Consider the following 9832-nt stretch of genomic DNA (forward strand, 5'->3'; position numbering starts at 1 on the left):
CAGTGGTCCTCCCTGTGGCCCCCAGCAAGAAGGTTGTGGGTGGAGCCCCGGCTGCAGCACGGGGTCTTTCTGGGTGAGTCTCCATGTTCTCCCTGTTCCTGCTGGGTTCTCTCTGGTACTCCAGCTTCCTCCACAGTCCAAAGACATCAAGAGGGACCAGGTTAATCCAGACTCTAAATTGACCGTAGGCGTGGCTGGGAGAGCCAATGGTTGTCTGTCTCTATGTGTTGGCCCTGCCATGGACTGGTGACCTGTCCAGGGGGAAGGCTGCTGGGATAGGCTCCACCCCCACCACCCTCAACAGAAGAAGAGGGGGAAGATGGAGGGAGGGATGATGGAGGGATGGATATATATATATACACACACACACACACACTCTATATATACACAGTATAAATCCGAATCGCTCATCACGGTTGCCAGACGACCACTCTCCCTGCGAGCCACCCCCCCCCCTTGTCTGTCCTTTAACAGCTCAAACCAAGTTCTGCAATTTCTTTCCCTCTTTCTCAGTCTGCAGGAGTTCTGCCTCGTGAACTGACCTCATTTGCAGCCTTGCTGCAAACATTGCAGAAACTTCTAATCCATTATCTTGTCTATTATGTGACAACAACTTGCTAATACGGCTTTGCCAACAAGTGTCCCTGCATGGCGCTAGAAAATGTCACTCTTTAATCCTCCGTCATCTTCTAAAGCATCTTTGAGTGTCACATAAACTCATGATTGCACCACTGAAAACTCAAATTAAACCCTAAAAGGCTACAAAAATCATTGCTGATCGTATAAAGAAGTCAAGACTTGTAATTAAATGGAAGAAAAGGACAGACCTGGCGATATGCTGTCGCCTGTATCAGTGGTGCAAAGGTCAGTGCGGTGCATTCATGACACATACAAAGAGTCTTTAAACTCACATTCAGCCATTACCACTTCTCAATCCCAATAATAAACACGTGGCTGTAATGCAGGGAAGCTGCCAGTGTCTGGACGCTCACAGTCTTTAGTGACGTACAGATCCTTGTCGTAGTGGCATATAATTTGTTGACTTTGGAAATATACAATTCAAGCTAAAATTAAAATGGATATTCAATCACCTTTAGAAAATAATAAATAATGATGCCCCAAAGTACGACTCGTTTTTAATGTCACTGACAGACCTCTCACCATCACGACTGACCTGAGAGCCTGAGGTGTCGTGAAGCCTTCACCTGGTTCTAGAACATGGACGCACCCGAGGTTCATCTTTTCTGGGTGTTGTGTGCGATGATGCAAAACCAGATGGATAACTGTGCTCAGAATACAAACACGAGAGAAATAAGCCTGTTTTAAACTGTAAAGAGGTGAAAGTAATTATATTGGTTAAGATATGGGCAGGAAAAGTAATACCTTGTAAGCAAAATAAATGGAGTTCTTAAAAACTCAATTTAAAGTCACCAAAAAAGTGTGTTTTGAGTTTCAAGTACTCACTAATTTGAGTCTTGAACACACAAATGTTTTCTCTGCTGTGTTACTTCCTTATTCCTCTGGAATGCAGAACGTGGCTGGTTCTGCAGGAGGGAACATCTTCATGGCTGGAAGACATATTTCAGTGTACCTGAAAGAAAAAAGACACCTTTTTGGCAGTAGTTCCATCAGGAACATGCAGGTTCAGCTCGTGCTAGCCTATGGGGACGGTAGCAGAGGTTAGCAGCAGTTAGCAGCAGTGCAAAATAAGTGAGAAATTAATGTGAGCCATTAAGGGCTTAAATGAGAGCTGTCAGTCTTCTGAGAAGGATAGAGGAAGTGCACACCAGCACGTCAGCCTGTCTCCTGGCTCACTGTGTCTGCAAATAGAACAGAGCCACGAGTGAGCTTTCAAGTATGAAGGAATAACAGAGGAAATACTCACGCCTGAAATATCCTGAACCTGAACATTAGCCGAGTGTAAGAAGTGTGAAAATATGTGTGCACACTCGAGCACTTTGGTGTACGTGAGAGTTCATAGAGTGATTTCAGAGTGATTATGGGAGCTCTCTGGTTCAATATGACTGCAAGCATCATTACAAGACTGTTCCACGAAGCTGAGTGATCCCCGCCATCACTGCACGCTGTCCAGGGACGCGTTGGTTTCGTGGTGTTATTTTAAATCTATGACACGACGAACACCCCACCTCAACATGATTCATATTTGAGTGATGGAATATCAGATCAGGAATATCACAAAAGGATGTAAATACTCATGTTACTCACTTACTAGCTGACACGGATGTAGCATCGCAAGGATGTGCCACTCCACATAAAGATCCAGATTCCATTTACTGCGGCTCACGCTGGCCGTCAAACATCTCATGAGACGTGGCACTGATCCAAACAGACAATTAAATGCTTTTTGTCTCTTAACTATATATGCTGTGCTGTATCCTCAGCATAATGCTAAGAAGGTAACAATGATAAAAAGGGAAGAATCTGTTGAGGCGGATGTCGGGTGAAAAAGTTCTAATATGTCTTGCTCTTCTCCCCCTAACGCTCTCAAGTCCCCCCCTTCGTCTTCCGTGCTCATGCTCTCACCTACTCTCAAGAGTAAACTGAGCTATTGTCAGCTTGAATGGAAGTTGTGTCAGAACGATCAGTGCTGCCACGTCCACGCTAAATCAAACCAGGCCTCCACAAAGATCGTGATTCGTTCAACGGCTCCACCGTCACTCTGCCAACCGAATCCAGAACTTCGTCATTGAGAAAGAACAGAAGGCACATGATGTTCCTCCACCTTCTGCTGCTCCTCCGGTGCAGCAGTGCTCTCTCTACCGTGCTACACACACACACACACACACACACACACACACAAAAACGGTGACACCTTCCTCTTTGGAACTCGGAAGAAGAACACAGCTTTCCAGGAGGAACCACTTGGCCTGTACACTCGTTTGCTGGGAATCTTCAGTGACAATTTACCAGGATCAAGCCACAATGACACGACTCAGGGAACGAGGGGAGCGGAGAGGCGGATTTCGCCCCACTGGGGAAAGGCAGATAACATCTGACACTACTTCAAGTTGCCAATTAAATGTGGAACTGCTGTGAGTGTCACTGAAAAGACAATGATGGTAATGATGGCAGTGATGAAGGACGTTGGCGTGGAGGTTTTGTTGCAGGAGCGCTTCCCCCTTTGAAAGAGTGTAAGGGGAGGTGAGCTCCGCAGATGAGGTGGGAGAGTAGGTGAGAGCATGAGCACGGAAGACGAAGGGGGGGACTTCAGAGCGTTAGGGGGAGAAGAGCAAGACATATTAGATCTTTTTCACCCGACATCCGCCTCAACAGATTCTTCCCTTTTAAGTGATTTCCATCTCAAACCCACTCCTGTCATGGGCAATAACGCTCGACTCCATTCAGCCAGGCAGGAGCGAGTGACTGAAGCTGGAGAGCACAGTCACAGCCTTTGATAGACTCCGGCTCACTCTGTTCTCCAGCCTGTTATCATCACTGCTTCGTTCCAATGACTCTTATCTCATTAAAGGAAGAGGGAACTTGGAGAGATGCAAGGTAGCGCATCTTTGACTGTACTGTAGGTGCTTTTGTCTGAGTGTTCGGCACTTATCAAGTTGCAAGGAGACTCTCTCGCACGCCTCGTTCATGTCAGTCATTCTCCTGATCGATGATCTTTTATGTATTTGGAAATATCTGATTTGTCACAACATATTTGGCTCAGACTTGAATTATGAGTCACGTTGTAGTAATGTGATGAGCCCAAGATGCAACACGTTTCAGCAGAGATCAGCAATGATCCTCATGAGGGAACTGGAGTTGATGACTCATGAACCTCCTGCAGGTTCAGCGCTCAGTGCAAATGCAACAGGTGTTGTGCACATTCTGCTGTGAAGCAGCAGATACTGGAAAGATGGTTCGGTACTGAGGGTGTTGGTGGGTAATGTATTTATTCGTTTCAGTCCATGGTAACGAAAGAAAGAGTGCATACATACAGTGGTAGGCAGATCAATAAGACACCTGCTGAAGAAGGTGAAGGCTGGTGTAGCGGACGCGGAACGTCAGTGGTACCTCATCCATCCACCAGGAGGATCAGTGAAGGGAAGCTGAGGCGGTTCATTCAACTGTTCTTAATGAGGGCAGCAGGGTGGAGCAGTGGTCCTCACTGTGGCCCCCCATCAAGAAGGTTGTGGGTGGAGCCCCGGCTGCAGCACGGGGTCTTTCTGTGTGAGTCTCCATGTTCTCCCTGTTCCTGCTGGGTTCTCTCTGGTACTCCAGCTTCCTCCACAGTCCAAAGACATCAAGAGGGACCAGGTTAATCCAGACTCTAAATTGACCGTAGGCGTGGCTGGGAGAGCCAATGGTTGTCTGTCTCTATGTGTTGGCCCTGCCATGGACTGGTGACCTGTCCAGGGGGAAGGCTGCTGGGATAGGCTCCACCCCCACCACCCTCAACAGGAGAAGAGGGGGAACATGGAGGGATGGATGATGGTGGGGGATGGATGGATGGATGGATGGATGATGGATGGATGGATGATAGATGGTGGGGGATGGATGGATGGATGGATGGATGGATGATAGATGGTGGGGGATGGATGGATGGATGGATGGATGGATGATAGATGGTGGGGGATGGATGGATGGATGATGGATGGATGGATGATAGATGGTGGGGGATGGATGGATGATGGAAGGATGGATGGATGGAGGGATGGATTTTAGATTTCCCTGCACACAGGAACCACGTCCCCTGCTAATATGGTGAACCATGACACTTCCTCACACAGAGCATTTTATCTCTTTGATCAGCTTCCATGAGTGGACATGTAAGTCCTCATTGTTACCAGTGTCTCTTCCCAGTGGATCGAATCACCACGACAACATGCCTTGATTATCAGATCTCCTTTCACTTAAAAGCAAGTCCATCAGTATCATTTTTCACATAAAAAATGCATTTTTTCATTGGATGAGGAGAAACAAAGAAGCACTCTCAAGTTAAAGAGGGTCGATAGGCTGGTTGACACTGAATTCACTCACAACAAACGATAATGAGTGGTAAACTCAGCTGAACGCTGACGCTGTGAAGGACTTGAGGGCAGCTTGTTAGGGAGAAGAAAAGGAGCAAGTGGCAAATGCACTTTTGATTTGACGAATCCTGAGAAGGCCATGAAAGATTATGGATGAAGAAATGCATACACACACGACTCGGCTCGTTTCAATCAAGCGATCAAAGAAAACAAAGAGTCTGAACTGCACTCTGTTTTGCTATCATGCTCATTTAAATTCACCTTCATTTGCTTCGTTTCAGACAAAAGTCGTTCTCAGTGTTGACAGGATCGGGTTTGGAGTTTGTGGGTCGTAGGTTCCAATGCAGGTGGATCTGGTAGACCGTCTCACAAAACAAGGAGCACCTGCGATTGAGGGGAAAGGAAGAGCTCAAAAAGCACCCCCGACAGCCACCCCCACACAACAGATTATTTCCTTTCTAGATCCTTCACACATCCACACACAACTGACTACAACTAATCCATCCATCCATCCATCCATCCATCCATCCTCCCTCCCTCCATGTTCTCCCTCTTCTCCTGTTGAGGGTGGGGGGGTGGAGCCTATCCCAGCAGCCTTCCCCCTGGACAGGTCACCAGTCCATGGCAGGGCCAACACATAGAGACAGACAACCATTGGCTCTCCCAGCCACGCCTACGGTCAATTTAGAGTCTGGATTAACCTGGTCCCTCTTGATGTCTTTGGACTGTGGAGGAAGCTGGAGTACCAGAGAGAACCCAGCAGGAACAGGGAGAACATGGAGACTCACCCAGAAAGACCCCGTGCTGCAGCCGGGGCTCCACCCACAACCCTCTTGATGGGGGCCACAGTGAGGACCACTGCTCCACCGGGCCGCCCAAAGTCTAAAATAATAAACATATATTTTAATAGATATGATGCAAAACACCAATACCACGGCAACATATAGCAACAGTCGCAACACACCAGGACAGTTGTCTCAGGCCATCAGTTCATCTGTGCACCCACACATACACACCCTGACAGCCAGCTGTTCGTCTGTGTGGAACCTGAAGTGGTTCTAACAGGTTCTCCAGCATCTAGAGCTGTTTGTGAAGACAAGAGCAGTCTAATTGTTGTTGTGTGGAGACTGAGAAACAGTTACTGAGGTTGCTATGAGCAACGAGTCCAAACTACCGAGCTGATATTGGAAGAAGCCAAATCAAGTCAGCCCTGCCAAATAACTGCTACACTAAATAGTTTCACTGTCACGACATCAACAAACAATTTGTTTTAATTTTTCACCAAAATTGTTCAACTTTTAGTAAATCTGAACAAACGTCTTTTAACAATGGGTGTCTTTAATAAAGATAACATCTGTGTCATTAAGTCTCTTGAGTCCCAATAATAATAATAATAATCATTATTATTATTATTATTATTATTACCGGGCTGCACGGTGGTGCAGTGGTCAGCACTGTGGCCTCACAGCAAGAAGGTTCCGGGTTCGAGTCCCAGCTGCAGCACGGGATCTTTCTGTGTGGAGTCTCCATGTTCTCCCTGTTCCTGCTGGGTTCTCTCTGGTACTCCAGCTTCCTCCACAGTCCAAAGACATCAAGAGGGGACGAGGCTGATTGATACTCTAAATTGACCGTAGGTGTGATTGTGAGTGTGAATGGTTGTCTGTCTCTGTGTGTTGGCCCTGAGATGGACTGGTGACCTGTCCAGGGTGAACCCCGCCTCTCGCCCGTAGATGCTGGGATAGGCTCCACCCCCCACGACCCTTACTAGTAAGGAATAGGTGGAAGATGACGATGGATGGATGGATTATTATTACCACCAGTTGTAGTAGGAGTACTACTGGTTTTGTGTATGTTTTCTCTTTAGTTTTCTTTGGTTGTGGCTACTGTGTCACTGCTGTGTTACAGAATCCCATATTAAATGTGTTCTCATATTATGAATGAGTCCAGTGCATGAACACATAGATCTTCCTCGAATGTATGACAGCCAGTTAGACCGTGACAGCTTCGGTTCCCCTGTGATAAGGAACCCTACACTAGAGCTAACAAGTGATGGCACACGTTTAGGGGCTGGAGCTAAATGATGATTAGCTGCTAAAGAGACACACAAGAGGAACCAGTGTGAGACTGGCAAGACATAATAGCAAAGAAGCAAACACACACACACACACACACTGCTGCATTCCTTTGCGCTGTCATACATGTCAAAACCTGTGCGTGCGTGCGTGCGTGTGTGTGTGTGTGTGTGTGTGTGTTTGTGTGTGTGTGTGTGTGTGTGTTCTGTAGCAGCTGAGTTAGCACGGTTACCTGGAGTGACATCCTACCTGTCCTCCATCACTGGGCTCCGAACCGTCTTCACTGTCTCCGCTGACTGACATGTCCACAAAATGTCTCTCCAAGCATTTTACTTTTTACTTTCGAGTGGCGGGAAGATGACAACCTGAGAAAGGCGGCTCCATTCCTCTGAACCAGCGTTTTTCAAAGTGTGTGACTCGCCCCCCCCCCGATGGGGGCGAGTCACCCGAAACATTATTACCCCCCTCACCTTTCGCTTTGTGTATGGTTCCGCCGCGAAAAAAATTCCGACGTCCAAACATTAGTTCCCCCCTCACCGCGGGGAAAAGGGGAGGGGGGGGGGAACTAATGTTTGGATGTCGGAATTTTTTTCGCGGCGGAACCAAAGCGCGCTTCAAACCTCTTTCATAGCAACTGTTGTCAGGTCTGTTTTTAAAATAGAGTGATATTTGACAGGGATGAAACACATTTTATTTCATTTTTTCTAGTTCTGAAAACTAAAGGAATGTTTGTAATTTTTAATAGGTCAATAAAGTTAAACATGGCCTATTGTGTCAAAAAATTTGCCATGGGGGGGATGACAATTTTTCTTCCTCCAAGTGGGGGAATGACCAAAAAAGTTTGAGAACCACTGCTCTTAACAAACTAGAACACTTCAGAAATGAATGTTGTGAGGGTAAAAAGCAACTGCTCGAAGAGAACCTGTTCCCAGAACAAGGCTGATCTGTCCTGCCAGGAGGGTTCTCTGAGCGCAGTACTGGATGGACCTGCTCGTAGTTGATGATTGCTGTCACTGAGAGTGCTGTTGTCCTGGCAGATTAAACTAGAACTAATAACACAACAAATGTCGGTATTGTCACAGTTTGGTGACACGCAGGAAGTGAGTCTGAAGTATGGACTCCCGTCAGCTGAGGTGGTCTTTGGACAACAAATGCACATCCATTTGTTTCTATTTTGTCATGAAATGTTCAGTCAGGCTTCACAACAGAATCCTGCAAATGCAGTATGAAGTCCAAAATGAAAATGAGTGTGCACAAACCTAATTTGCTTGTTTGACACGACACCATAAATCCAGCCTTGCATGAAAGGCGAGGTTAACGGCGAGCACATAACCTCGGTATTACAGTGAGGAGGAAGCGGGGCTCTACGTATTGCCTGATAATGAAGAAGCCCTATTCAAGATCATACATTAATTATGATGTAACATTTAAAAGTGTGACCTGCTGATGATATGGACGTACTTTATGTAAACCCAGGGATATTATTAGCCCACAGCATGTCCGACTGACTTCCTGATGTAGCTGATTAAATATTTAAAAGCCAGAGTCCAATTTTTGATATTGCAGTAAAAAAAAGAAACAGAAAACAAAGATTAGAATTTTGTCCTTCGACAGCTGCGTTTCAAGCGTTGTTCTCCATGAGATACGAGTGGAGCACGCTGACCTTGGGTCACATGCTACAGCTGCTTGAAGGCTTTTCACTCTGTTAATGTCTGAAAACACATTCTATCATATAATAGGGAGAGTAGGATAACGAGAAGATTACTCACACTCACAATTAGAGAGGGATGCAGTACAAAAAGAATCTCTGCATGTTGTATTTTGGATATTAGATTGGATATTAAATTAAGACATGCAATCTTTTGCAGTGGCTGAGTTATCATGGGAGACAGTAAGAGCCACCCTGATGTCCTTGTGCTCAACTAGAATGAAGCATCAGTGACGCACCAGATGGTGGAATGCAAGTTCAAGCGGTAAACGGAGGAATCCCAGAAATATCTGTTTGAAAATGACGGTCAAAAACATCTAAAAACAAACAGGAAATGCTTTTGAATGAAAATGCATAAACTGAACTGTAATTCACAATGAGTTCAACCATGAGCTCCACCAGCAGCTCACTAGCAGGTGATCTAGCAGGAGGGAATCACAGATCCCAACACTGGTGGTGGAGGAGAAGCAGATCCTGCACTGTGGTGATCAGCCTGATTCCTGCTGGAGGAGACGGTGATGGAGCCGCAGCTCCTGGACCAGCCGGAACTCTCCACCACGTGTGTTGGTTCAACCCACGCTTCTCCTTCTCTGCTCACCTCTACAGCAGAACCAGAGCCAGCGCTCCTCTGATTGGTCGGATACATTCTGATGCATCTGATTCTACAACTTTCTGGTGTGTGTCTTGGTTGCGTAGCAACGGCGTGCACGTTTCAGCAATGCTAAGTGCCGTGTTGCCCTGCCTGGGTGGTACCCCGCAGCGAGCACCTACTGTGTCCTGTGTGGAACCTGAACTTAGTGTGTACTGAGTTTGTACTGTGAGTGTACTTCTACCAAAGGTTCTCCAACAGAGGTTCCAGCTGTCTGCTGACGTCACAGGTTTCTCTGTCAAACTGGACCATGTTGGCCCCCTGAGGAACCATGTTGGCCCCCTGCTGGAGCTGAAACGAATCGCTACGCTGCTGTAGTTGAACTCTGGTCATCATGGTTCTACCTGGAGTTTAATCTTTCTGAGGTGGAATTTGGTTAAAAAGTTTGAGAACCACTGGGTTGGAACAAACAAATGAG

At 46.6% G+C, this 9832-nt stretch overlaps 1 long non-coding RNA gene across 5 annotated transcripts in view; it reads right to left on the reverse strand.

The window, feature by feature from the left end:
- The window catches only part of LOC147256784 (uncharacterized), a 38700-nt gene extending 31178 nt beyond the window's left edge, over positions 1-7522 (reverse strand). For 4 of the 5 annotated variants that reach the window (XR_015117407.1, XR_015117408.1, XR_015117406.1 and 1 more), the window contains exons 1-4: positions 7307-7522; positions 5247-5369; positions 1465-1591; positions 1175-1283 (exon numbers count right to left, since the gene is read on the reverse strand). This is a non-coding gene — a long non-coding RNA (uncharacterized LOC147256784). Of the gene's footprint in view, positions 1-1174; positions 1284-1464; positions 1592-5246; positions 5370-7289 lie in introns of all 5 variants that reach the window. The other variant, XR_015117409.1, reaches the window with a different exon arrangement.
- Between the last annotated feature and the right edge of the window lie 2310 nt (positions 7523-9832).

The sequence above is a fragment of the Aulostomus chinensis genome, chromosome 8 (genome assembly GCF_037954235.1).
Source record: "Aulostomus chinensis isolate RoL2024-O1b breed Wild chromosome 8, RoL_Achi_v1.0, whole genome shotgun sequence".
Classification (NCBI taxonomy): Eukaryota; Metazoa; Chordata; class Actinopteri; order Syngnathiformes; family Aulostomidae; genus Aulostomus; species Aulostomus chinensis.